Below are 6,757 nucleotides of genomic sequence, written 5' to 3' on the forward strand. Positions count from 1 at the left end.
TCCTCTGGGGACCATCAATGTTTGTACCAACTTCAATAGCAGTACAATCAATAGTTGTATTGAATTTCAGTCTGGAGCGCTAGCTTAGCATGGCTAAAAAAGTGATGCATACTAGAGCTGTTTGAATAGTGGACTACTCAAATAAGTAAATATTTGACCAATGTGAGCTATACACCTTGTTTACATTGATTGTCTGAAAAAAGAATTCATTGTTTGCCAACACTTTCATACATGCTGTAAATATTCTCTCACAGTTGTAACTTTAACGCGTGATCAAGGCGCTTAAAGACTTAGCATGTCTTTTATTTTTATTCTTTGCTTAATTAAAAACCTTTTAGGTGGACAGCACACAGTCAATTGCTCAGAAAATGTATTTGTTGTAGTGATCTGCTGCCTCATGCTGCTGCTGTTGTAAACTATTAGAGGTGAGCATTAGTTTGATATAAAAGGTTGACTCAGCAGTGCCACCTTTCAGGGTTCATGTTTGAGTGGGAATTCTCATAAAGTCCAAAGCAGGTGAGGAGTTTGCTAAAATGTATTGTTAAGATAAGATAAACCTTTATTAGTGATCAATAAACGTTTATCTAAGGTATAGGAAATGGCCTGTTATTTGTCCTATTCTGCTGGATTAATCTCCCTCATTCTGTGGAATGTCTTGCAGAGCAGCTAACCTGCCTTGTGTACAATGGTTTCAGGCTACTGGTAGGCTATTGAATCCATGGTTTTTTTGGGGGGGTTTTTTTGGAATTACTTGTGTGTTGACAGAAGTGTGTTTGAAGCTCAGACCGCAAACATCATTTTTAAGATCAGCTGTCAATTGATACTTGAATCTCTCTTCACACTTAAAAATGAGTGTGTGAGTGAGGCACCAACTAACTTGCCTACAACTAAAGAAATGGGAAAATATTCCCGCTTGAGAAGCTGAATTCATAGGCTTTGCATGTTTTCCTTAAATAATGACTCAAAGCGATTAATCCATTATGGAATTAGCTGATGATTCATTTAATACTGACAACTAATTGAATAATTGACTAATAGCTCTAACTATAATGAAATACTTTATGAGATTTACTTATCTTTCATCTTAAAATCCACTTTTTTAACCAAATTCTGAACTTGGATTCTTCCCCAATCCCAATTTACAAAAAGACTGAGGTCTGTAATTCTTCTTCAGATAATACTAATTTCATGCCAGGCAGGTCTGTGTTGGCCTATCTGTCAGCATCCACACAATGTGCATTGCAGAAGTGCATCACGAAAAACACCAGATCTGACTACAACAGTGTTATGGTTCTCACAAATATCACATAACACTGAAAATGTTTAGAAGCCTGTTGGCTTTGGGTTCAGTTTTGATGTGGAGGTAAATGTTGATTTTGGCAGCAATAATGGTATACTCCTGCAACAAGGAAACTAATGTATGAATCACTCTGAAGCTGCAGTTCCCATGAAACATGTTCGGTCTCATAAATGCAGACATTTATAAAAACGAAATTATTTGTAATTACCAATGTGGACTATGTGAAATGGATCAATTACCAATGATTGACAGGTGTTTTACTGTAGTTAGTGGGTGGACGAGCGGGTGCTGCCCTTTAATCAAGTGTTCTCAATCTGTGGTGCATTTTTGGCTACCTTTCACTTTGCCCACAGTATTTGTGAAATGTAGGAAACCTCCAGTAAACCAGTTTTCTTAGGCAATGATCAGTCTGAAGTAATAACAGTATAAAGTCAAATTTCTCTCTCTAAAAGCACCGACGTGTAAATGCCCCTGAAGGCAAATTTAGAAATCATCAGATAAGCTTCTTTTATGTACTGAAATTGTAGCTAAGGAAAATGCCTACCAACACAAAGGCTTAAAGGTGGTAAAGAGATTAAACTAAAGTAAAAATGACAAGGAAGATTAGCGATGCATGAATTTAAACTGCGATTAGACTAACACAGGAGCTGAAACTGGGGTTTAAACAACACAGGACTGCCCTGCTGACAAAATGATATATGTTATTGGGGCTATTCGTCATGATATTGGACTTATAATTTTGGTGCACCCCTACACTGATTGGTTGTTTTTGATCAGAATTCTTGCAAATACCATTAGGAGCACTAGGAGCAGTCAGAGGAACCTGATTTTCTCACAGATTATCTGTCTCATGTACTACTGTCGGGATAGAATGAAAGTTTCAACAAACATGACAAAAATGTTATTTAACCTACTATAGCTATATGCTAACACGTTAAAAATATTTAACTGTATGACATGCTAATATATCAATTTTGTGTGTACAGCTTGTTGTGCTGTCTCCAAGGGGCCCGGGAAAATCAGTTAATGCAGGTTTAAACTACGTTTACACTAAGGATAGACTGACTGGTTTTTAATGAAGGGTTACACTACAGAATATTTTAGTGAAGGAAAGTGAAGCTTAAACAAGGGTTAGAACAACACTGCAGCTGGGGATTTTCTTCGGATTTGAGGTCAAAATCACATCTGGATCTGCTGGAGTAAGTGTGACACAGGAGCTTAAATTAGGGTTAGAGCCATACATTTGCTTTCAGTATACACTGTCAGGCCAATATTGTTTGTTCTTGTCTTCCTGTGACTTTAAAGTCATTCTCTCAAGTTTTCATGGCTGATACACTTTGTAGTTAACTACCTGGCTGGCTGGAAGCAAACATTAAAGTAAAGCTGACAAAGTGGCAAGTTCGATTGCAACACCTTTAATTAACCTGTGTTCTTAGGCTAAACTTCCTGCTTGGAATGAACTGTAATGTGACATAAATCACTCAGCTCAGGTCATTAGAACGAGGTCAAATCAGGCAACCGATCCCCGCTGGGGATTCATAAAGTAAACCTTCTTCTTTCATAACCTTATCTGGCTAAAGCTCAGTGAGGCTGAATGCTATTAAGGAAACAGTTACAGAAGGTTAGAAAATGTTTTTTTACAGTGGGTCCAGGACAGATTTATTTAGCCTTTACAAATATTTCAAACATTTTGAGATAATTGCTCACAAGGCCTATAAACAAAACAGCAGTGGAAAGATGTTAGTGCTCCTTCTTGTGAGTTTTGGGAAGGTGGTGAAACCGTTGGTTTGAAGCCCTGGACTATAACTCCCATGTTCCTGCTGCATGCAGTTGAATGACGTCGCTTCTGACATACTGCACCCTGCTCTCCCTGAAATACCAGTCATGTTCTGAAGTCTGCAGCATAAACCAATGTTTGTAGTAAAGAGAAACTCCATCTAACACAACACGTTACTGGCTAAGATAACGGTGTATATTAGACTGTAATGTGCATGGAATGATGGAATTATAGAGTTTTCTTTGTTTTGATGTCGACATTATATCTCATCTGTTGCCCTACTCTCTGAACACTTGCATCAGCATCAGCCCATATCAGTCAACCACTATCATCAGGTGGAGACAAACACTTTGCCAGTGTTAGCTAGCTAACCCTCCCTTGGTTTCAGTGACGCAAAATAAAATACAAATACAAGTGAGGAAATATGACCCTGAATACATTAAATTTGGATTCATGATGCCAGGCAGTGATGCTGAGCAGAAGGCGCAGTGTGTTGAATGTGAGACATTTAAACACAAAGAACCTGGAATGTGTTACAAAGCCAAAAGAGAACATTTCCTGGAAAAGGGACGGGAAGTCATGTTACAACATTAGCAACTCAGACAAAAGCCATTTTAAAGCTATATGGTATCATTATTTTTTCTCATTTTTTGGTCATTTTTTAACAATCAAAAGTGGGCCTTAAGTTACACAAGGCTGAGAACCTGTGCCCTACAGTACTTCTACTGTCACAGAATGCCATGTTGACAAGCTTCTCTGGCATAGTAATTTGGGTTCATCATGTTATCACATGCTGGCGGCTTAGATCAAACAAAGAAGAGCCTCATTTACTTATTCGTCACTTTAACAGACATACCCACACCCCGTGATCCACCAGCCCCTCTGCCGACCCCACTGAGTGCCGGTAAGAAGTACACAGTCCTGACTTGTTTGGATGTTTAAAATACATGCCCCACCTTTTTCTGCGTGACGCTGAACGATAACAAAGTGTGGCACTCCTAGGGTAATTATTTTCTGAGGAGCAAGTACTGTGTAAGCCTGAGGTGATTTGCCAAATGTCGAGGATAATGGTTTTTCAAGACCTGTCACAGTACTTCTTTTTTATTAAATTATAATTATTGTTACCTCAGGTTGTTCACCTTTGACAAGTGTAAAAAGCAGCAATTTACACAAAATGTGAAACTTAAAAACAGCTTAATTTATCCTTATCAGTCGTTTTCTCTAATACATTTTTACGTCATTGTCATGTAGGCTTTGTTTTTGATTTTGATTGCTTTTTTTCTAGCACTTATTATAAGGGTAAAAATCATATACTTAAATATAATATGAAACATTTTCTGTCTGTCAAAAAATTCTAGACCTATGTTATATATTTTGTTGAGTTTTGTACTTACATTATCCCAAATGTTTCCAACAATGCTCAAACGAAATCTGTACTTTTATTCAGGTAACGGTGCGTTTCTTTCTTGCAACAAACGTGACTAAACATAAGTGAATACATCTTTAAGTAAACCTTAACTAAAGCATGACTTATAATGACTCAATGCATGGATTAATGCAGAATGTATCATGGATGCCTGTTGCTCACCATTAACATAGGATCGAGTCACCATGACTTGATATCCACATTTTATGTAACTGAAATCCCTCTATCATGATTACATATAAATGAAAGGACCAGTGTGTAGGATTTAGTGACATGTAGTGGTCAAGTTTCAGATTGCAACTAAATGAACACCGCTTGCGTCGGTATTTGACGACCTGGGAATGTTAACGGGCTGTGAAGTGTGTAGAAGAAACTACAGTGGCCACAAAACTCCCCAAAAATGCAAAAGGCCCTATTTAGATTTTATTTAGTGTTTGGTTTGTCCATTTTGGGCTACTGTAGTAATGTCTGTAGATGAAAATGGCTCATTCTAAGGTCATGAAGACATAACAATTCATATATTCATTTGATTATTCACTAATGAAAACATAGCTATGAATATTGTATTCCATTTCTGCCAGTACATCCTCCTGTATGTTACACACTGGACCTTTAATGTATGAAGTAACTGTGGATTAACATTCCTTAACTGATGATCTATTAAGTGTGAACTAATCACATAAAGTCATAGTGACTTGGTCATTTGTTAATGGTGAGCAACAGGAATCCAGGTTTGTACCCTTATTATTGTTGTTATATAAGAACCAGAGAGGGATGACACGAATCAGCATTTAGCATTCATGGACATTAATGACACATCGTGTCATGAATTCTGTACTCTGTGAGAACGGCTGCCTTAATTCTTCCAGTCAGTCAGGAGGTGCCTCCCTGCCTGGTCCGTGCTTGTCCCTCCCTTCAGTTCCCTTCATTGTGTAGTAGTAAATAACCTTTAAAGGTGTTCCTTTCATCTGTATGTCACGTTTGTCGTCTAGACTATAATCTCTGAAATGTATGGAATGATGAGTGTCTTGTGGTTAAGACTTAGGAATGGTTCGCCCCCGCTGGTATTATCAGTATTTAGTCATAAGGTGTGGAAGGTTTGGCTGAGTGAATTGAATTAAAAGTGTAAGGGAACAGTTTGGGCTGAAAATGTGCACACTCTGGTTCTGATACTGTCTGAGCTGAGATTAGTATGGGGCTGTTGAGTGTGTCTGTAAAGTCACTGTGAAATTCTTTTCAGATGATGGGACAGTGAGGTCTGCTTTGGTACATCAAATCATGTTCCAAAACACTACATACAGAGATATACTACATGGCCTTAAGTATATGGACAAATGAGGTTGACCACTGATGCTGGGCGAAAAGGTTGTCAGTGTGCGTTCCAGTTAGTCTTAACAATGTTTGAGTCAAGTTCTTCCACGTCAAACTGACAAAACCATTTTTTTAATGTTGAAACAGGAATTGCACAAACTGTCAAACTGTTTGAAGAACCACAGGATGCAGACAGAAACATCAGTGAGGTTTAAATGGGTGTACGTGTGCCCAGTGTCTGGGTTCTCTCTATTAATGCTACTTCAGTTTCACAGTCTGTACAGCAGCCTTCATGAAATGCTTTTGAAATTAGAGGAATATCTAGGGTCATATTGATGAGAGGATAGCAACTTGAAAAAAAGCTAATGATAAATCTAGTCAGAGTCAGTGAAGTTTAGCGTGACTTCATTTATTACATTATTTTAAACTTTGTATATGTGAATTAAAGTAGCTACAAGGAACTTTCATTCTGTGTTGAGTCTGGCGGCCCCTGAGGACAAAGGTGGTAGTGTTTCCACCACCTTATTTCCCAGGGGAATCCAATTCAGTGGCAGGCATTAAGAACAACTATATAGAAATAGCCAATCTTCCTGCTGATGCTTGTTTGTCTATGTAACACTGAGTTAATGGCTGTCCACACCAAGAGCAATAACTATAATAATAACCATACGTACAGTAACAATGACAAGAGGAGCCAACGCAAGAAGACAAAGACAACTTTAATTTAATCTTAAAAAAGCAATCATCATTAAGGACTACAGAGAACCCATCAGAACCAAAGACAGTTTGGCAGGATGTTAATGTATGATATGTTATAGATAGATACATACTTTATTAAGTAATTCTTCTTTTCACTCTTTTTTATTTTATACACACACAGGCTGATATACACACTTCATGCACTTGTGAACATGCAACAGGGAGCGAGATGGTGGAGTGATGG

The sequence above is a fragment of the Morone saxatilis genome, unplaced genomic scaffold, assembly GCF_004916995.1.
Source record: "Morone saxatilis isolate NCDOM2014 unplaced genomic scaffold, NCSU_SB_2.0 Contig17, whole genome shotgun sequence".
NCBI lineage: Eukaryota > Metazoa > Chordata > Actinopteri > Moronidae > Morone > Morone saxatilis.